The sequence below is a fragment of the Anomaloglossus baeobatrachus genome, chromosome 11 (genome assembly GCF_048569485.1).
Source record: "Anomaloglossus baeobatrachus isolate aAnoBae1 chromosome 11, aAnoBae1.hap1, whole genome shotgun sequence".
Taxonomy (NCBI): Eukaryota; Metazoa; Chordata; class Amphibia; order Anura; family Aromobatidae; genus Anomaloglossus; species Anomaloglossus baeobatrachus.
This window is the reverse complement of record NC_134363.1, coordinates 103,951,040-103,974,326: the sequence shown is the minus strand read 5'-3', so window position 1 is coordinate 103,974,326 and position 23,287 is coordinate 103,951,040. Positions and strand designations below refer to the sequence as shown.

The following is a 23,287-nucleotide window of genomic DNA, read 5'->3' as shown; positions in this document are numbered from 1 at the left end:
ACAGAGATGACACCGTTATGTCGCTTTCAGTAGGTTTTTATAGAGAGATGCTACAGGGAATATTTCAGGCATCAGGAATTGATACATGAAATCTGAGTAAATAAGGTTCAATATTTACACTGTGAGGCTACAGTTATAACCCCACGCCATGACTTCTGGTTCTGAATGCATCTTGTAGACACAAAGTCAGCGGGTCAGAATCCTCTGGTAATGCTGTATTTCCAATGGACAAAACAATCACTGATCTCGGGGAGACCAGCCAGAAAAACACTGCCGGCAGCCATCAAAGGCGCTCAATACAGTGAAATCCTAGGTGCATTTGTCGCGGGCGGCGGGGCGCTGCGCTCACCACGCTTGGGTCCGGCGCTGCTGCTACTGCTGCTCGGTGGCTCGAGCGGTGGGCCGGATCCGGGGACTCGAGCGGCGCTCCTCACCCGTGAGTGAAAGGGGTGGTTTGTTGGTGTATGGGATGTCGGTTTGTGATGCCACCCACGGTGTGTGGAGAGGTTGGGGCACCACTGCTGCTCTGTACGGGGATCCCGGGAGCGATGACAGGGAGCAGCTGGGATGTTTCTCTCCCCTCCGTGGGTAGGGGGATTTTGGCAGTCGCGGGGCCCGGAGTTGTTGTCTGTTTGGTGGAATGCGGGGCTTGGCCAGGTGCAGGGTCGCGGGGCAGCACAGTGCCAGATGGCACGGTGGTACTTACTCAGCCAGTAACGCACACGGAGTCTCTGGTAAAACAAACGGCTGGATGGACGAGTCCCACAGACGGCTGCGACGGTCACTCCTGGTAGGCTGGCGGTAACTGTCTCTCCCTGCACCGGTGTTATGTTCTCGGCCCCGATGGCTTCCCACCGGTAACCCGCTCCCCCGCGGTATGTTGGCTAAGGGAGACCCTTTTTGCCCGCAGGCTCTGGCCCTGGGAGCTCTAGCTCTGGCGGTAGCTTTATCTCCCTCACGGTTTGGACGGTTGCCTTCAGTCGGGTCTTTATTGCTGGGAAACCCCGGAGGTTCCCGTCGCTGACGGATTTGACCGGTTTTACGGCGACTCCTAGCCTGGTCGGGGTCCGTAGGCCGTGCCGGATGGTGCTGGCTTCTCTTCGCTCCCCGATCCGGTACCCGCGGGCCACCGCCCGTCCCCAGTCCTTACGGTTGTGCGTCAATCGGCCTCTCCTGCAGACGGTCACCACCGTCTGCCAACCTTGCTGTTTCTGTGCCCGGGCCACGTACCCGGACACGGCCAGTCAGTTCCTCCACTACTACTTCCCTCACTCTCCTCTAAACTGTTCTCTTCTCAATTCCTTTCCTTTTCCCGCCCCCAGGACTGTGAACTCCTCGGTGGGAGGAGCCAACCACCTGGCTCCGCCCCACCTGGTGTGGACATCAGCCCCTGGAGGGAGGCAACAAGGATTTGTGTCTGACTTAGATGTTCCTAACCTGGGTGTGGTGTGTGTTGTTGCAGTACCTGTGACGTCCTGGCTTGTCCAGGGCGCCACACATTGCCCCCACCTAACCAGAATCCTACTCCACACTGATGAGGGGCAATACCCCGAAACAGCTGTCAGTGGAGGGATACCTGGCCTTGGTATTTCCCTTGTCATATCTTTAAACTCGTCAAAGAGTTGGATATTGACTAAAAGGGCCACTTAATATGGTGGTTATAGTGGTCTCCTTAAAAAGAGCCACTCCTTGGCTAGGTCCTTCCCAGAGGGATATCTGGCTATTTTTCTGAGTCGAGACTCCTAACAGAGGCTCCACGGACCTTTTTTTATTTGCGTATTTCCAATGGAGCCACACCATGCGGCTATATCAGGGTCCATGAATTGGGAGAGACCTAAAGTCAAACAGCCCTGTCCCCAGCCCGATGTCCACCCCCTTCTGTACTTATATGTTCACTCGTGACGTTTTTGCTGTGTATTTGGGGTGTATAATACACAGCATTTTACATTACCAACATAATCAATTAGATTTCTGAAATCTCGTGCACACGCTCTGCGTATTTTGACTTTTGCTGTGTTTTTTGCCAAGAGGCAGTATGTCAATTCTTTTAGCGTTTTTACAGCACATTTTGCTCCTTAAAATTGATGGGTGAAAAAAGCCACTAAAAATGTGACAAAAAAATGCTCATGTTGTACACAACGTTTTTCCTGCCACCGTTTTGTCTTCTGGTGAAGCTGCAAAAACGCAATGTGTGAACATACCAATCTCAAGTCCTAGGCTAATTAATACTAATTAGGTATCTCTTGTGGACAGAAACATCAGGGAATGCAGCTGGTCAATAACAGAGAGACCTTCTGCCCAACCCCTTCTGCTCGATGCCTGTGTCCCTGCCACTACTGCCTCCAATACTCCTGTGAATGGCTGATACTGCAGAAGATGCAGCCTCAGCTCAGCCTGATCTACCTTAGTTTCTTATTACCCGTCAATGAATACATGTTTTACAGATGAAAATGTTACAACCTAGCTATAATATTTGGTTGGTTTCCTTTTCCTGATCAAACTCTTTCTTGAACAATTTTTTAAAATACCGTATATTTGCCTGGTCTTATGTATGAGCAGGCGAGCACCATGAGCAGGCGTGCACCATGAGCAGGCATGCACCATGAGCAGGCATGCACCATGAGCAGGCGAGCACCATGAGCAGGCGTGCACCATGGGCAGGCGTGCACCATGAGCAGGCAGGCGTGTACCGTGAGCAGGCGTGCACCATGAGCAGGCAGGCGTGCACCGTGAGCAGGCGTGCACTGTGAGCAGTCAGGCGTGCACTGTGAGCAGGCGTGCACCGTGAGCAGGCCGTGCCCCATAAACAGGCCGTGCACCGTGAGCACCATGAACAGGGCGTGCTTATTTATTTTGTCCACAGTAATTATTTTTATTTTTTGAAACGGGGGGGGAACAAGTTGGACTTTTACTATGGGACCCAATAATTGGTATGCAGATCACTATTCATTGGACTTTTTCTCTTATTTTATGTCTTAAATTTGATCTTAATCAAGGAGGTAGTCCCGGCACACAGTGTATGAAAAAATTAGGACAAGTCCAGGTATGATATGCTTGAACAAGGTTTCTTTATTTTTCACCAAAAATACTGTACTGCCCGCCCAACGTTGCGGCTCACACAGGAGCCTTCACCAGGGGCCAAGAGTACTAAGACAAACATGGTATGAGAAAGAAAACAAACAGAAATTTTTTTTTACAATTTGCATCATGACATTGCATCAGGGGAAAACATGAAAATAATAAACCTATTTGGGAATGAGAAAGTAATGGGAGACAATTGTCGTGGTGTGGGGTGTGGAACAAAAGGATATAACCGCTAGGGATAAAAAAGAGGAAGATCTAAAGATAAAAGGAAAAGAAAAAGAAAACAGGGACAAAGAAGGAACAAAGAAAGAGAAAGGAAGGAGGGGAAAGACTAGAAGAGAGGAGAGGGAAGCATAGGAAAAAGAGAAAGGTATGAAGTAGTCAAGAGGCAAAAACTCTTAGGGGACATACCCGAGGTAAATGGTTGTGATAAGAGATCTTATAGGTGCATCAGGACCTGAAAACAGGAGGGAAAATCTGGGAAGAGGAAGAGAAGAAAAGGAAATACACTAAATGTAACAAGGTGTAAACAGGGGAGGAAAAAGGGAGCATAGTAGTCGGACCATGATTGACTTACTTAGAAGAGTCAGCTTAAGGAATACTCCGGTAAGAAGAAATTGTTGCTACATGTGAAGCAGACAAGGGGAGCGCCTAGTGTGGAGACATATGGATAGTATAAGCGGAATGAGTTAGAGAGATAACAGTGATGAGAAAAAAAGGGGGGGGTTATAGATAATGGATACATACCAATAAGGGGCTAGCATACAATGTGAAGGGGCTCACATGGTAGGTTGGGGTACAAGATGATTGCTGCCAATTGAAACATGTGTCAGTAAAGGGTAATATAGTGTAAAGATATAGCAGGAATGCGGGGATGGAGAGTGAAAAATACATACCAATAAGACACTGTCATATATGTACTAGAATTATTGATCATATGTGGTATGGTAAATAGATTGCCAGGATGACATCAGTGGTACTAGAGGAGGAAAATAATAATGAGTGTAATGGTATGTAGGTGACAAAAAGAAACAAGGAGAGGATAGGAACATACCTAAAAGCACTAGGATAAAGGTGAGAGCACCAGGGGAATACCTGCAATGTCATCAAGATATAGAGTAAGTCATATGGAAGAATGAGCAAAGAGATCGTTAAATTTGATCTTATTGAAAACTATGATAAATAAAAAACATAAGTGATATGTTTTGCTTGTTCATCGGTTGATCGGCAGCATGTTCAGGGTTTATTAATTAATTAATCTTTTTTAGAACAAAATTGTCCATTTTTTTAATTGGAAAATGCCTCCAGAAACTTCTTTTTTTTATATATACTGTACATACATTTTTTTTATATATATATATTTATTTATATATATATATATATATATATATATACTAGAAGGTGGCCCGATTCTACGCATCGGGTATTCTAGAATTTACGTATTGTGTAGTTCAGTATGATTTTTGTTATATATATATATAGATGTTGTTGTGTGTAGTTACCAAGTGTTTGTGTAGGGCGCTGTACATGTTCTGGGTGTTGTCTGGGTGTGACGGGGGTGAGAGCGGTGTTGTATGTGTGTTGCGTGTGTTGCGTTGTTTGTGGAGCGCTGTGTGTCTGTAGCGTTGTGTGTGTTGCGCGGTTTGTGTGTGTGTGGTGTGTTTTGGGGGGAGGTATGTTTTGTGCAATGTGTGTGTTGTGCGGTATGTGCGTATATTTGTGTGTGCAGCGTTGTCTGTGTGTGTGGGTGTCTGTGTAGGGCAGTTGTTTGTGGTTCCCAGTGTGTGTGTGTGTGGTGTGTTGTGCAGTGCGCGCGCGTGTGTGTGTGTTGGGGGGAGGTGTGCACTTCCCATCGTGCTCCATCCCCCATGCAGCGCACTCCCCATCGTGCTCCATCCCCCATGCAGCGCACTCCCCATCGTGCTCCATCCCCTAAGCTGCGCACCCCCCATCGTGCTCCATCTCCCATGCTGCGCACTCCCAAACGTGCTCCATCCGCCATGCTGCGCACTCCCAAACGTGCTCCATCCGCCATGCTGCGCACTCCCAAACGTGCTCCATCCGCCATACTCCGCACTCCCCATCGTGCTCCATCCCCCATGCAGCGCACTACCCATCGTGCTCCATCCCCTATGCTGCGCACCCCCCATCGTGCTCCATCTCCCATGCTGCGCACTCCCAAACGTGCTCCATCCGCCATGCTGCGCACTCCCAAACGTGCTCCATCCGCCATACTCCGCACTCCCCATCGTGCTGCATCCCCCATGCTGCGCACTCCCAAACGTGCTCCATCCGCCATGCTGCGCACTCCCAAACGTGCTCCATCCGCCATGCTGCGCACTCCCAAACGTGCTCCATCCGCCATGCTGCTCACTCCCAAACGTGGTCCATCCGCCATGCTGCGCACTCCCAAACGTGCTCCATCCGCCATACTCCGCACTCCCCATCGTGCTGCATCCCCCATGCTGCGCACTCCCAAACGTGCTCCATCCGCCATGCTGCGCACTCCCAAACGTGCTCCATCCGCCATGCTGCGCACTCCCAAACGTGCTCCATCCGCCATGCTGCTCACTCCCAAACGTGGTCCATCCGCCATGCTGCACACTCCCAAACGTGCTCCATCCGCCATGCTGTGCACTCCCAAACGTGCTGCATCCGCCATACTGCGCACTCCCCAACGTGGTCCATCCGCCATGCTGCACACTCCCAAACGTGCTCCATGCGCCATGCTGCGCACTCCCAAACGTGCTCTATCCCCCATGCTGCCCACCCCCCATCGTGCTCCATCCCCCATGCTGCACCAGCATCAGCCTCTCTACCTGCAGCATCAGCCTCTCTGCCCGCAGCATCAGCCTCTCTCCTCCCAGCATCAGCCTCTCTACCCGCAGCATCAGCCTCTCTCATCCCAGCATCAGCCTCTCTGTCCCCAGCATCAGCCTCTCTCCTCCCAGCATCAGCCTCTCTCCTCCCAGCATCAGCCTCTCTCCTCCCAGCATCAGCCTCTCTGTCCCCAGCATCAGCCTCTCTGTCCCCAGCATCAGCCTCTCTCATCCCAGCATCAGCCTCTCTCATCCCAGCATCAGCCTCTCTCCTCCCAGCATCAGCCTCTCTCTTCCCAGCATCAGCCTCTCTCCTCCCAGCCTACCCCAGCCTCAGCCTCCCCCAGCATCAGTCTCTCTCCTCCCAGCATCAGCCTCTCTCCTCCCAGCATCAGCCTCTCTCCTCCCAGCCTTCCCCAGCCTCAGCCTCCCCCAGCATCAGCCTCTCTCCTCCCAGCATCAGCCTTTTCGGTCCCCAGCATCAGCCTCTCTCCTCCCAGCCTACCCCAGCCTCAGCCTCCCCCAGCATCAGCCTCTCTTCTCTCAGCCTCCCCATCCCAGCCTTCCCCAGGATCAGCCTCTCTTCTCCCAGCCTCCTCCAGCACGCCGTGCTCCTCTGCCGACACTCACACACCCGATTGCATACACTCACGCACACCCGATCGCATACACTCACGCACACCCGATCGCATACACTCACGCACACACACATTGAGGATATCACACATACGCGCTTATACTCAAGACATCCGGAGATACCACATGCTTCTGGCCATGTGATCCTCCGGCAGGTCCTGGAAGCTCACAGCACAGTATCGCCGCCGAGAAGCAAGCGATATCTCCGGATGCTGTGAGTATGTGGATGCGATGTGATGTGTGTGTGAGGTGTGTGTGTGTGAGGTGTGTGTGTGTGTGTGTGAGAGCGAGTGTGATCTGATGTGTGTGTGTGTGCTATGTGTGTGCGTGTGTGTATTTTCCGCCGCTGCAGGACCTTGATGTGCTGGTAACTATGCTACCATGGTTACCAGCGTATCTCGTCCCCCGCTCGCACGGGAGCCCACACCAGCATACGCCGGCCAGCCCCAGCAATGCGAGGGTATGTGTCGGCTGGTTTGGCGGCGTACGCTGATGTGGGCTCCCAGGGGTACAGTACTCACCTGGTAGTCGTGGCCAATCTGTGGGGGGGCTGAGCCTGGGCAAGCGGCTGGCCAATCCGTGTGGGGGCGCAGCCTGGGAGAGCGGCCAATCCGTGCGGGGGGGCGGGGCCATGGCGAGCCCAGCGGCCAATCAGCTTTGTGTCACCGTAAGGACACAATTTTGGAGCAAGACAGACAGATAGACAGACAGACAGACAGACAGAATAAGGCAATTATATATATAGATATATATATATTCCAAGCTTTTTTGTAACTCCATTCAACTATGAACCAACTGATAGTGGCTTTGGATTAAAAGAAATGTTGACAAAATGCTCAAAAATATGGAAATCTGAAGTGGTTTAGAGATGCTGAGAACTTGAGCCTTTAAAATGTCTTTACTAGCAAAAGATAGCCTCGGCACACTAAAACTCCCCAAATTGAGTCAAAAAGTCACAAATGTATGGTGATAAAAAACACTCTTTATTGGTCCATAATTTGAAAAGATACTTTTTAAGGCATATATGTTTTCTGTCCAAGTTTAGTAGCTAATTGACGTTTCGGCCTGAGCCTTCGTCAGTTTGGACTTATCAAGAACACATATAGTCTTGATAGGTATATCAAACAAGAGGACCGGACAACGTGAAGCACTTATATTGTTGTGCGTATCTCTGTTGCTTAGTGACCGTTACAAGGTAGCATGAATCAAAAAGCACCTATCAGGTGCTGCAGCTAATCAGCATAGGAGTGCTGGGAAAGACACAATAGGAGCGTCTAATATGGATCAAGCTGTACGTCAGCCTTATTAGTGTAGCACTGTCGCAGGAGCTGTATAATGTTCCTGGGACGTTTCCCACAGATAATGCCTTATGGTAAATTTGTTATGAAATAGAGGTACCTCTAAGTGAAAGGCCCAGTATTAGTACTGCCGGTAGCACCGGGAAGGGGGGTTTTATTTGGCCAAGGTCCTCGCCGCTGGTAGACGTGCGTTCAGTACTCGCGCGCTCCAGTGCAGTCTGATAGGTGCTTTTTGATTCATGCTACCTTGTAACGGTCACTAAGCAACAGAGATACGCACAACAATATAAGTGCTTCACGTTGTCCGGTCCTCTTGTTTGATATACCTATCAAGACTATATGTGTTCTTGATAAGTCCAAACTGACGAAGGCTCAGGCCGAAACGTCAATTAGCTACTAAACTTGGACAGAAAACATATATGCCTTAAAAAGTATCTTTTCAAATTATGGACCAATAAAGAGTGTTTTTTATCACCATACATTTGTGACTTTTTGACTCAATTTGGGGAGTTTTAGTGTGCCGAGGCTATCTTTTGCTAGTATCTATTATTTACCTCTGAGCACCTATATACCAGTGGAGCAGAGCTTCCTCTATAGTGCCTTTAAAATGTCTTTATGCTTTATTACATAGAAATGCATATGACTATTCTTCTGAGCTCTTTTTCAGGTGGCTAATAGAGCAAGCTCAGTTTAAATCCATCTTTAAAAACATCATGTGAATATGCCCTAAAAAGACCAGACAGTCTGAGGTATCCTTCACACATCTGTGTCTTTGTACCGCCCCTTTGCCACTCAGGTCACTACAAGGAATTGCATCCTCTACGGCAGACCTGGGCAAGGGGCGGCCCGCGGGCCACATCCGGCCCGCCTACTATCTGTGACCGGCCCGCCCGTTAGATCAGAGTTGGAGACGTGGTGCTGCTTTTCCTGCCGGGCAGGAACTTTTCAAATGACACATGCGCGCTGTACTGACGACATCAGGGCACGCGTGTGTCACAGAAAACGCTGCCGGACAGGGAACAGAGGACAGATTTCTGCGTTACGCTGCTACACTGTGCGGAGCTTCAGGATCGGTCCTCTGTTTCCTGCGGCAGCTTTCTCTGTGACACACTGATGTCGGCAGTACAGCACGTGTGTGTCATTTGAAAAGTTCCCGCCCGGCAGGAGAAGCTGCACCAGCCGCTGCCTGGACAGAGAGACGCAGCGGCGGGGGCAGTGGCCGTACAAGAACAACAGCGGCGCAGCCAGGGCCCATACCATGGAAGAAGCAGCTCAGCGGGGGACCCGTTCGGAGATGCCTGAGGAGATAGAGGTGAGTGGTCACTAATAACCGGAGGGGTAGGGGAAGGGGGAGGGGGGGGTAACTGGTGTAATATTTGGGTGTAGTGATGTAGTATATGGGAATGTAATGATGCAGTGTTACAGGGGCAGTATATAGTGCTGTAATGCATTACAGGGGCAGTGTATAGTGCTGTAATGCATTACAGGGGCAGTATATAGTGCTGTAATGCATTACAGGGGTAGTATATAGTGCTGTAATGCATTACAGGGGCAGTATATAGTGCTGTAATGTATTACAGGGGCAGTATATAGTGCTGTAATGTATTACAGGGGCAGTATATAGTGCTGTAATGCATTACAGGGGTAGTATATAGTGCTGTAATGCATTACAGGTGCAGTATATAGTGCTGTAATGTATTACAGGGGCAGTATATAGTGATGTAATGTATTACAGGGGCAGTATATAGTGCTGTAATGTATTACAGGGGCAGTATATAGTGCTGTAATGCATTACAGGGGCAGTATATAGTGCTGTAATGCATTACAGGTGCAGTATATAGTGCTGTAATGCATTACAGGTGCAGTATATAGTGCTGTAATGCATCACAGGGGCAGTATATAGTGCTGTAATGCATTACAGGGGCAGTATATAGTGCTGCAATGCATTACAGGGGCAGTATATAGTGCTGTAATGTATTACAGGGGCAGTATATAGTGATGTAATGTATTACAGGTGCAGCATATAGTGATGTAGTGTGTGTGTGTATATATATATTTATATATGTATGTTTGTGTGTATATATATATAAATATATATATATATATATATATATATATATATATATATAGTATTGGGTAGAATTGAGTTAAGTATATCAGTCCGGCCCTCTAAAAGGATCCCAAGTTCTCATGCGGCCCCATGAGAAATTTAATTGCCCACCCCTGCTCTAGGGGATGCAGGACCTACCCCCTGGGACCTGGAGTACCAGTGCCGATACCACCAAAGCACAACCAAAATCCTAGTTCTCCACTCCACACTGGGAATACAGGGTTAATCATGTAAGGGGATGGTCGCCTAGAGGTAGGAACGAGTCCCGGGATTAGCCAGCCTGGTGGGAGGGGACAGTCAGTCGAGAGTCTAGTGGCACACAGAGAGGTGTGCGGACGTGCCTGAGCTGAGTCCGTGTAACGGTGACCCCGGGGGCACAGGAGAGAGGTTGCCAGGGTGGGTACGGACTGGTACCGCTGGGACCGGAGCACGCACGGGGCACAGGGTCCTAGATCAGGCACCAGGTCTACACGGCTTGATAATCACCTGCACGGTGAGGACACCTTCATGGACTTCACCAAACCAAATAATCCGGGGGCATCAGCAGTAAACTAGGATCGGGGTTCGGACACTTACCTCCCCAGAGGGTCCGCACTGCCCGCCGTACGGAGAAGGAGACTGTTACCTCAAAAGGGACAGTCGGGCCCCAAACGCTCCACGCTACGGGGAGCCAACCAACAGAGAGTGCCGGGGACAGAGCAACCTGGCTCACTACATTGGCACTTATACTCCATGGGACCTGAACCAGTAATCCACGGGTCTGAGTGAGTAGGGACTGTTCATTACAACCTTGTGTGGTCTCCATTATTGCCCTTCACATCTCCCAGGCACGGCTCTACCTGCGGAGGGCCTAACACAATTTCTGCAACCACCAGCAGCTCTGGGAGTACACGCTGTCACTGGATCCCGCGGTGGCCGCGGGTAACCTCAGTGACAGCTCAGCCGATCGCGCGGCTGTCTTCAGTTGCTGTGTGGAGGTGACCGGAGCGGCTGTGTCTGCTGCAGCTCCGGTCACCTCCATGCAGCAGCGCTGGATGCGACGCTGGACCATCTTGGATTACGCCGGACATGGAGGGCTTTTTGGGGCTGATTAAAGTGGTTAACCAGGGTATATGTTTGTGTTTTTTATTTCTAATAAAGGATTTTTCAGGTGTGTGTGTTTATTTACTGTAATTTACAGATTAATCATGGAAGGTATCTCGGGGAGACGCCTGACATGATTAATCTAGGACTTATTGGCAGCTTTGGGCTGCCAATAACTCCTTATTACCCCGATTTGCCAACGCACCAGGGTAAATCGGGAAGAGCCGGGTACAGTCCCAGAACTGTCGCATATAATGTATGCGGCAATTCTGGGCGGCTGCTGACTGATATTGTTAGGCTGGGGGGCTCCCCATAACGTGGGGCTCCCCATCCTGAGAATACCAGCCTTCAGCCGTATGGCTTTATCTAGCTGGTATTAAAATTGGGGGGGACCGCACGCCGTTTTTTTTAATTATTTATTTTACTGAACAGTATAGACACGCCCACCGGCTGCTGTGATTGGGTGCAGTGTGACACCTGTCACTCAGCGTGGGGGCGTGTCTCACTGTAACCAATCATAGGCGCCGGTGGGCGGGGAAAGCAGGGAATACGAGATTGTTTAATGGGCGGCCGGCTTTTTCAAAATAGTAAAAGCCGCCGGAGCAGTGTGAATGCCGTGCAGAGCCGGGGATCGGTGAGTATATGAGAGAGGGCTGCTCAATTCAGTCACTCAGGAGTTTAGCGGTCACCGGTGAGTCCTTCACAGGTGACCGCTAATCTGGGCGCGACACAGACAGAGCCGCAGCATGACAATGAAGTCGGGTGAAGTTAACCCGAGTTCATTCTGATCGTGCGGCTCTTTCTGTGTCTGCTGTCATCTGCCATTCAGCTCTGCTACATGGCTGTCTGTGTCTGCTGTCAGCGGCCATGTAGCAGAGCTGAATGGCAGATGACATAGTAAAAACGCATCCCTACACATTACACACGCTTGGCAAGTCAATAAATAAAAAAAAAAAAGGTGCCCAATGCATACGTCACAGAACACATGATCTAAAGGATCGCACACAAAATTGATCAATTTAACATAGACTACTAACGCTCGTGTGACAGCAAATGAACGACCTACGTGCAATCTCATTCAATCGCATATGCAACCTGGGCGTGTCACATCGCATACGAGATCGCACACCTAATTGTAAGGTGTAAAGCAGGCTTAAGATGAATTATTGCACAATAGATGGTGTGAAAATGCCATCTTACTACAGGGCAAATGCTCTGGCAAAAATACCCCTCCTTCATTAGCCAGAAAAGATCCCAAGCTGCAAAGCCAATACTTTGTCCAGGTGATTTGTGCCCTTTTTGGATTGTGAGTGGACCGCGGTGTCTCTAATTAGATCTCTCCCTCCTCACATATCCTTTTTCTCAGTTATACCAGCCCCAGGCAAAGGTCTTCTGGGATTCTTTGGGTCACCTTTATATCTGCTTTGCAGGTTGAGATCTTTTCTGGCTAATGACTGAGTGGTATTTTTGCCTGTACATTTGCCCTGTAGTAAGAGGATGACATCCCGCAGCTGGTGGATGATAGAGACCTTGGATCCTCCATCTTCCGTTTGAGGAGGCCCCACAGATGTTCCATAGGGTTTAGGTCTGGAGATGCTCGGCTGGTCCAGCACATTCCCCTTAGTTTCCTTAGTAGGGCAGTGGTGGTCTTCGATGTGTTTGGGGTCGTTATCATGATGGAATATGAAGGGAGGGGATCATGGTCTGCTTCAGTGTCACAGTACATGTTGTCATTCATGGTTCCCTCAATGATCTATAGCTCCTATAGCCGGCAACACTCATGCAGCCCCAAACCATGACTCTCCTCCACCATGCCTGACTGTAGGCAGGACACACTTGTCTTTGTCCTCCTCACCTGGAGCCGCCACACATGCTGACACCATCTGAACCAAATAAGTTTATTTTGGTCTCATCAGACCACAAGACATGGGAAAGATACAGACAGAGACAGACAAAGAGACATACAAAGGCAGATAGGCAAAGAGACAGCCAGACATGGAAAGAGACAGACAGAAAGACAAAGAGACCGACAGGGAAAGCGACAGAAACAGAGAGTGGGACAGTGGGACAGTGGGAGAGAGACAGTTGCTATCCCGAGCAACACTGGGTACTACAGCTAGTATTTATATAATGTGCAAATACATTCAGTCATATGAAAAAGTTTGGGCACCCCTATTAATGTTAACCTTTTTTCTTTATAACAATTTGGGGTTTTGCAACAGCTATTTCAGTTTCATATATCTAATAACTGATGGACTCAGTAATATTTCTGGATTGAAATGAGGTTTATTGTACTAACAGAAAATGTGCAATCCGCATTTAAACAAATTTGACCGGTGCAAAAGTATGGGCACCCTTATCAATTTCTTGATTTGAACACTCCTAACTACTTTTTACTGACTTACTAAAGCACTAAATTGGTTTCGTAACCTCATTGAGAAAAGATATTTAAGGTGGCCACTTGCAAGTTGCTCTCCTATTTGAATCTCCTATGAAGAGTCGCATCATGGGCTCCTCAAAACAACTCTCAAATGACCTGAAAACAAAGATTATTCAACATAGTTGTTCAGGGGAAGGATACAAAAAGTTGTCTCACAGATTTAAACTGTCAGTTTCCACTGTGAGGAACATAGTAAGGAAATGGAAGAACACAGGTACAGTTCTTGTTAAGACCAGAAGTGGCAGGCCAAGAAAAATATCAGAAAGGCAGAGAAGAGGAATGGTGACAACAGTCAAGGACAATCCACAGGCCACCTCCAAAGACCTGCAGCATCATCTTGCTGCAGATGGTGTCAATGTGCATCGGTCAACAATACAGCGCACTTTGCACAAGGAGAAGCTGTATGGGAGAGTGATGCGAAAGAAGCCGTTTCTGCAAGCACGCCACAAACAGAGTCGCCTGAGGTATGCAAAAGCACATTTGGACAAGGCAGTTACATTTTGGAAGAAGGTCTGGTGGACTGATGAAACAAAGATTGAGTTGTTTGGTCATACAAAAAGGCGTTATGCATAGTGTGAGGTAGCGCGGTCGGCTGCGCAGCAGAAGACACGGGATCCAGGCATATAGGTTCACAGCACACGGTGTTTAATGTCCAAACAAAAATCCACAGCAATATACATGTCTCTCCAGCAGAGACTCAGGGAGTTGTGATCACTCCCTCACACCCGGCACACCTGCCCCTCGTTCCTGTTTCCATTTAACCCTTCCTTCAGCCTGTAGGGAAACAGCATTAACCCTAGAGTGGATCCACTTTCTATCATGGAGTGAGCACAACCGGGGCGAGACATACCGGCCGTCATAGATAACCCCGGTCACAGTCTCACATACCCCCCCCCTCAGTTCAAGCGTGCGGGGTTGAACTCCCGCCATCAAACACGGGCCGCGGGACAAGGCATCGGCGTTGACCTGCAACCTACCGGCCCGGTGTTCAACCGTAAACCGGAAGTTCTGCAGAGAAAGGAACCACCGGGTAACCCGGGCATTCCGTTCCTTGGCGGACCTCATCCAGACCAGCGGAGAGTGATCAGTCACCAAGCGAAACTGCCGTCCCAGCAGGTAATAGCGTAGGGACTCCAAGGCCCATTTAATCGCCAGGCACTCCTTCTCCACTACGCTATAATTCCGCTCGGGAGGGGTGAGCTTCCTACTCAAGAAGGTGACGGGGTGTTCCTCCCCCTGAACCACCTGAGACAGCACTGCCCCCAGGCCGACCTCAGAGGCGTCAGTCTGTACTATGAACTCCTTCCGGAAATCAGGGTTGACCAGAACGGGTTGTCCGCACAGGACCCCCTTCAGGGCCCGGAAGGAGTCCTCGGCCTGCGGAGTCCAGCGCACCATGACGGACTTCTTGCCTTTGAGAAGGTCCGTCAAGGGGGCTGATAGTCCCGCAAAATCTCTTACAAACCTCCTGTAGTACCCCACGATACCCAGGAAGGCCCTAACCTGCTTTGTGGTCAGGGGTCTAGGCCACTTCTGGATCGCCTCAACCTTGTTAATTTGGGGCTTTATCACTCCTTGGCCTATCACGTAGCCCAAGTAGCGGGCTTCCGTGAGTCCCAACGCACATTTCTTGGGATTGGCTGTCAATCCGGCTGTTCGAAGCGCGTCCACCACCGCTTGTACCTGTTCCAAGTGGGTCTGCCAATCGGGGCTGTAAATAATGATGTCATCAAGGTACGCTGATGCATACGCCTGGTGGGGTTCCAGCACTAAGTCCATCAACCTCTGGAACGTGGCCGGAGCGCCATGTAACCCAAAAGGCAAGACAACATAGTGGAAGAGACCCTTCGGCGTAACAAAAGCGGTTTTCTCCTTGGCGGACTCCGTCAGTGGCACCTGCCAGTACCCCTTGATCAGGTCGAGCGTGGTAAAATATCGCGCCTGTCCCAGCCTATCAATCAGCTCATCCACCCGGGGCATGGGGTAGAGATCGAACTTGGATATTTCGTTCAATCTCCGGAAGTCATTGCAGAACCTTAAGGAGCCATCGGGTTTTGGTATTAGGACAATGGGACTAGCCCATTCACTCCGGGATTTTTCGATGACCCCCAGGCGTAGCATTGTCTTCACTTCTTCTGATATGGCTTGTCTTCGAGCCTCCGGCACGCGGTATGACTTCAGGCGTACCTTCAGGTGGGGCTCGGTGACAATGTCATGTCGTATCAGACTGGTCCTACCCGGCAACTCGGAGAAGACATCGGGGTTCTGCTGAACCAGCCGTCTGGCCTCTCGCCTCTGTTGCTTGGTGAGGGCTTCTCCGATCCTTACTTCCGGTTCGTCCTCTCCGGAGGTCGCTGAAGCCGGGAGTGAACGACCCGAAGAGGAGGGAGATGGGGGAAACTCAACCATCAGGCTTTCCCGTTCCTGCCACGGTTTTAATAGGTTGACATGGTATATTTGTTCAGGTTTCCGCCTACCGGGCTGCAATACTTTATAGTTGACCACCCCGACTTTTTCCTTTATCTCGTAGGGGCCTTGCCACTGAGCCAGGAATTTACTCTCCGCCGTGGGGATTAATACCAACACCCGATCCCCGGGTTTAAAGGTCCGCACGGTGGCTTGTCTATTATAGCGGCCGCTTTGCGCGGCCTGAGCCTCCTGTAAATGCTCCTTCACAATTGGCATGACCGCGCTTATGCGGTTCTGCATTCCTAAAATGTGTTCAATCACACTTTTATGGGGGGTGGGCTCTTGCTCCCATGTTTCCTTTGCCAGGTCCAACAATCCCCGGGGATGTCTCCCGTATAACAATTCAAAAGGCGAAAACCCCGTGGATGCCTGTGGCACCTCTCGGATGGCAAACATCAAATAGGGAAGCATCATATCCCAGTCCTTCCCGTCTTTGGAGATCACCCTTTTTAGCATGGTTTTCAGGGTTTTATTGAATCGTTCTACTAACCCATCCGTCTGAGGATGATACACAGACGTACGCAACTGCTTGATCTGGAGTAGCCGGCATAGTTCTTTGGTCACTTTAGACATGAATGGGGTCCCCTGATCCGTAAGGATCTCCTTGGGCAACCCCACCCGGCAGAACACAGAAAACAACTCCCGAGCTATAAGCTTCGCCGCAGTATGTCTGAGAGGTATCGCCTCTGGATACCGGGTGGCATAGTCAACGATCACTAGGATGTGTTGGTGCCCTCGAGCAGACTTTACGAGGGGCCCCACCAGATCCATCCCTATCCGTTCAAAAGGGACTTCTATAATGGGTAACGGCACCAACGGACTGCGAAAGTGGACCAGTGGTGCGGTAAGCTGACACTCCGGGCAGGTTTCGCAGAACCGTTTTACCTCCCCAAAGACCCCGGGCCAATAGAACCTTTGCAATATTCGCTCCTGCGTTTTCTTGACCCCTAGGTGGCCACTCATCAGATGTTTATGAGCCAAGTCGAGGACCCGCCGGCGATACGGCTGGGGCACCACCAACTGCTCCACCCCCACGCCCCGTATTTCATCTACCCGGTAGAGTAAATCCTGTTTAAGAGCGAAATGGGGGTACCTTACCTGGGCACCGGGCAGCTGGGCCACCCCGTCAATTACTAACACCCTATTCCGGGCATGTATTAACGTAGGGTCCTGGAGTTGGGCTGTCCCAAACGCATCCGGGGATGCCTCCAAGTCCGGGATGGGCTCGACCGTCTCAGCCTCTCCTGCCAATACCTCTAGGGGCGACCTATCGGGTTCACATTCTGTCCCTATCATGGGGACCCCTACGGCAGGTGTCCCGGATTCAGGATTATAGGGCTCAGGCCCAGGACTGACCAATATCGGAGGGGACCTAGGGGTTCCCTTCCATAAAGTCCAAAAATAGGGCAGATCCCGTCCTAGGATCACGTCATAAGGAAGAGTGTTAAGCAGTCCCACCTCATGTTGCACCTGACCGCAAGGTGCTGTGATGGTGACAATCCCCGTGGGATAGTCTCGGCGGTCCCCATGTATGCAAACCACCCCCACGGTACGTCCTGTGGCCTTTACTTTAGCCCTCAAGGTGGATCGCACAAGGGTCACTAAGCTTCCGGAATCCAACAATCCTGTAACCGGACATCCATTCACCTGTATTTGGCACAAGTGGGGCTCAGTCTCTGGGGGAACCAGGTCAGCGGTACACACCACCTGAGCATACATTGAACCCCGCCGGGTAACCCCACAATCCATGGGCTCCGTGGTCAGGGGACACTGGGCTTCCATATGTCCCACCCGCTGGCACCGCCAACATCTAATAGGGAAGGAAACCCCCTTGACAAGTTGTCGTTTAGGGTACATGGCCTTCCGGACCTCAGGAACGGCGGGCGCGGCCTCAGCCAGGATGGTAGCGGACTCCTGTACCGGTGTCGGCGGTGGGTCCTTGGCCCTAGGCTTGGAGGGGCCGGACCGACGGGCGGTACGCAAAGTCTCAGTGTCCCGTATCAAGTCCTGCGTAGCCACATGCCGCTCTACCAGGGACACTAATTGGTCCAGGGTACTCGGGTCACCCAGTCCTACCCACCGTTGAACGGTGACGGGTAAAGTGCGCACAAAACGATCCACTACTACCCTTTCCACCATTTGCGCCGGGCTCAGAGTGTCAGGCTGCAACCACTTTTTTACAAGATGTAATAAGTCATAGGCCTGGGAGCGTACGGGTTTGGCTTCCTCATAGAACCACTGATTTACCCGCTGAGCCCGTACATAGGTATTCACCCCCAACCGAGCCAGTATTTCGGCTTTCAGGGTCACATAGTCAATGGCGTCCTCGGTACCGAGGTCCAGGTACGCTTTTTGGGGTTCCCCCGTCAGATAGGGCGACAATACCTCAGCCCACTGGGGGGTCGGCAGCTTTTCCCGCTCGGCCACCCGCTCAAACACTGCCAGGAACGCTTCCACATCATCCCCCGGGGTCATCTTTTGCAACACTTGTCTCACCGCTTTCCGGACGCTGCCGTCGTCACCCGGTCCCGGGGTTGTTGCTGCCGGTCCGGCACGGATTGACTTGGCCAGGAGAACCATCTGTTCTTGGTGCCTTTTTTCCTGCAATTTCAAGGATTGCTGGTGCTGTTGCTGCTGTTGCTCCAACGTCCGGAGCAGGTGGGTATTCACCTGTTGTTGCTGTGCATTAGCCTCTTGTTGTTGTGCATTAGCCTGCTGCTGCTGTGCATTAGCCTGAGCCAAATGCCTTAGTATGTCCTCCATGGCGTCGCTGGGTTTGGGCCGTAGTATAGCTGCTTGAATCCAGGACATGTGCTACCGGATCACCAGAAAAGGAAGTACACCTCACCGGGCTGGCATGCCCGCATTCTCCACCATATGTGAGGTAGCGCGGTCGGCTGCGCAGCAGACGACACGGGATCCAGGCATATAGGTTCACAGCACACGGTGTTTAATGTCCAAACAAAAATCCACAGCAATATACATGTCTCTCCAGCAGAGACTCAGGGAGTTGTGATCACTCCCTCACACCCGGCACACCTGCCCCTCGTTCCTGTTTCCATTTAACCCTTCCTTCAGCCTGTAGGGAAACAGCATTAACCCTAGAGTGGATCCACTTTCTATCATGGAGTGAGCACAACCGGGGCGAGACATACCGGCCGTCATAGATAACCCCGGTCACAGTCTCACAATAGAGGCAAAAAAACATGGCATTCCAAGAAAAGCACTTGCTACTCACAGTTAAATTTGGTGGAGGTTCTATCATGCTTTGGGGCTGTGTAGCCAATGCCGGCAGTTGAGGGTCGCATGGATTCAATTCAGTATCAGCAGATTCTTGACAATAATGTGCAAGAATCAGTGACGAAGTTGAAGTTACGCAGGGGATGGATATTTCAGCAAGACAATGATCCAAAACACCGCTCCAAATCTACTCAGGCATTCATGCAGAGGAACAATTACAATGTTCTGGAATGGCCATCCCAGTCCCCAGACCTGAATATCATTGAACATCTGTGGGATGATTTGAAGCGTGCTGTCCATGCTCGGCGACCATCAAACTTAACGGAACTGGAATTATTTTGTAAACAGGAATGGTCAAATATACCTTCATCCAGGATCCAGGAACTCATTAAAAGCTACAAGAAGCGACTAGAGGCTGTTATTTTTGCAAAAGGAGGATCTATAAAATATTAATGTCACTTTTATGTTGAGGTGCCCATACTTTTGCACCGGTCAAATTTTGTTTAAATGCGGATTGCATATTTTCTGTTAGTACAATAAACAGTTAGTACAATAAACCTCATTTCAATACAGAAATATTACTCAGTCCATCAGTTATTAGATACTATATACTATTCTACACATCGGGTATTCTAGAATTTACGTATTGTGTAGTTAATGTATGATTTTTGTTATATATATATATATATATATATATATATATAAATATATATATATATATATATATATAGATATAGATATAGATGTTGTTGTGTGTAGTTACCAAGTGTTTGTGTAGGGGCTGTACATGTTCTGGGTGTTGTCTGCGTGTGGCGGGGGGTGAGAGCGGTGTTGTTTGTGTGTTGCGTTGTGTGTCGTTATTTGTGGAGCGCTGTGTGTGTATCGTTGTGTATGTGTGTTGCGCGGTTTGTATGGGTGTGTATGTGTGTGTGTTTTGGGGGGAGGTATGTTTTGTGCAATGTGTGTGTTGTGCGGTATGTGCGTATATTTGTGTGTGCTGCGGTGTTTGTGTGTTGGGTGTTGTGTGTGTGCGGCGTTGTCTGTGTGTGTGGGTGTCTGTGTAGGGCAGTGTTTGTGGTTCCCAGTGTGTGTGTGGTGTGTTGTGCAGTGCGTGTGTGGCAGTGTGTGTGTGTGTTTTGGTGGGGAGGTGTGCACCCCCCATCGTGCTCCATCCCCCATGCTGTGCACCCCCCATCGTGCTCCATCCCCACTCCCCATTGTGCTCCATCCCCCATGCTGCGCATTCCCCATCGTGCTCCATCCCCCATGCTGCGCATTCCCCATCGTGCTCCATCCCCTATGCTGCGCACTCCCAAACGTGCTCCATCCCCCATGCTGCGCACTCCCCATCGTGCTCCATCCCCCATGCTGCGCACTCCCCATTGTGCTCCATCTCCCATGCTGCGCACTCCCCATCGTGCTCCATCCCCCATGCTGCGCACTCCCCATCGTGCTCCATCCCCCATGCTGCGCACCCCCCATCGTGCTCCATCCCCCATGCTGCGCACTCCCCATCGTGCTCCATCCCCAATGCTGCGCATCCCCCATGCTGCGCACTCCCAAACGTGCTCCATCACCCATGCTGCGCACTCCCCATCGTGCTCCATCCCCCATGCTGCGCACCCCCCATCGTGCTCCATCCCCCATGCTGCACACTCCCAATCGTGCTCCATCCCCCATGCTGTGCACTCCCCATCGTGCTCCACAGTCACACATCAGACAGTAAACACGCACACATCTGATCGCATACACTCACACACACCCCACTTCTCCCTGTGCCCACCGGTGGGCGGTCCCAGCAGCTGTGTTGCACGCCGTGCTCCTCTGCCGACACTCACAGATCCGATCGCATACACTCACACACACACACTCACACACATCCGATCGCATACACTCACACTCACACACTCACAGACATCCAATCGCATACACTCACACACACACACTCACACACATCCGATCGCATACACTCACACACACACACTCACACACATCCGATCGCATACACTCGCACACATCCGATCGCATACACTCACACTCACACACATCCGATCGCATACACTCACACACACACACACTCACACACATCCGATCGCATACACTCACACACACACACACACTCACACACATCCGATTGCATACACTCACACACACACTGACGATATCGCACATACGCGCTGACACAATCACAACATCCGGAGATACCACATGCTTCCGGCCATGTGATCCTCCGGCAGGTCCTGGAAGATCACTGCACAGTATCGCCGCCGAGAAGCAAGCGATATTACGGGATGTTGTGAGTATGTGGATGTGATCTGATGTGTGTGTGAGGTGTGTGTGAGAGTGAGTGTGATCTGATGTGTGTGTGTGTGTGTGTGTGTGTGTCTGTTCTTATGTGTGTGCGTGTGTGTGTGTGTGTTCCGCCGCTGCAGGACGTGGATGCGATATGATGTGTGTGTGAGGTGTGTGTGAGAGTGAGGCTATGTGCGCACGTTGCGTAAATACATGCAGCGTAACTGCATGCGTCCTGCGTCCCCTGCACAGTCTATGGAGATTGTGCAGGGGACGTGCGCACGTGGCGTCTTAGAGCGCAGCGCTTTGGCTGCTGCCCGAAGCGCTGCGTTCTAAGAAGTGACATGTCACTTCTTCCGTGCGCTTTGCCGGCAGCTCCTGCTCTGTCTATGGCAGGAGCTGCAGGCAGAGCGCATGGAATCGGCTGTGATCTTATGTGTGTGTGTGTGTGTCTGTTCTTATGTGCGTGCGTGTGTGTGTGTTCCGCCGCTGCAGGACCTTGATGCGATCACCTCGGGGCGAGAAGCCATTCCGTGTGGGGGGCGGAGCCTGGGCGAGCGGCCAATCCATGCAGGGGGCGGAGCCAAGGCGAGGAGAGCGGCCAATCCGTGCGGGGGGGGGCGGAGGCGAGGCGAGCGGCCAATCCGTGCGGGGGGCGGGGCCATGGCGAGGCCAGCGGCCAATCCGCTGTTTGTCACCGTAAGGACATGTCACGGTAAGGACACAATTTTGGAGCAAGACAGACAGACAGACAGAATAAGGCAATTATATATATAGATATGAAACTGAAATAGCTGTTGCAAAAACCCAAATTGTTATAAAGAAAAAAGGTTAACATTAATAGGGGTGCCCAAACTTTTTCATATGACTGTATATATATGATTAATATGAGGTATTGGTCGATATTTTGGCCAAAAAACACAACCTTGCAACCCATGCCAAGGGAACTCATTGTTTTGTGAGTCCCTTTGCTAAAAGTAAAAGCCACAGAATAAGGAATTAAAATTCCCCAAAATTTCATAAGTTCAATATAGTTAAAAAAAAAAGGGGCAGCAGAATTTATCTGCCCGGGTCACAGAAACTGATGCACAAAAGATGGAGGCAAAATACTGATGAGACTTCCACTCACAACCTCCCGATTCATGGAGGGGGTGACTGCTCAGTATTAATATTGCGCACAGATAAGGCTTATATAGGGCGCTGTTCAGACACATGAAGTGCCCAGCGCCTGTATACAAATAAATATAACATGGAAAAAAATATATAATAAATTTATGTGGCATTGGTTGATATTTTGGCCAAAATACATAGAGCTCGAAACCCACGTCAAGGGTCCTCATGTCTTGCGAGTCCCTACCCTAAAATTAAAAGGAAAGCTACAGAAAACAAAATTCCCCAAAATGTCCTATTTAATATAGAAGAGCAGCAGTATTTATCTGCCCAGATCACAGAGACTAATGCACTGACATGAAACCAGAAAGGTTAATATTTTTACTCTATTTTATTATATTATTTTGAACTTACACACAGTTTTGGGTATTGTAGTTTAATATTTCTGTAGCTTTACTTTAATTTCTCCCTCTTTAACTAAATCTTTCTTTCCCCTGAATGCTGGGATCTGTCTTAGGCCGTCAGCCTCAGGAACAGGTTCATAACCTTAAGGTTGAAAGACACAAGTTCAGCCTAAAAGCTAATGTGTCAATCCAGAGGAAGGCAAAAACCCCATAAGGCAAATGACAATTGCCGCATATTAGGGGAAAAATTCCTTCCTGACTTCAGATACAATCAGACTAGTTCCCTGGATGAACGTCCCATA

The 23,287-nt window shown here is 50.2% G+C and overlaps 1 protein-coding gene across 1 annotated transcript in view; it reads left to right on the top strand.

Annotated features, from left to right (window-relative positions):
* Nucleotides 1-23,287, top strand: part of PHLDB1 (pleckstrin homology like domain family B member 1) — a 365,610-nt gene that overhangs the window by 1,073 nt on the left and 341,250 nt on the right. The window lies entirely within an intron of this gene.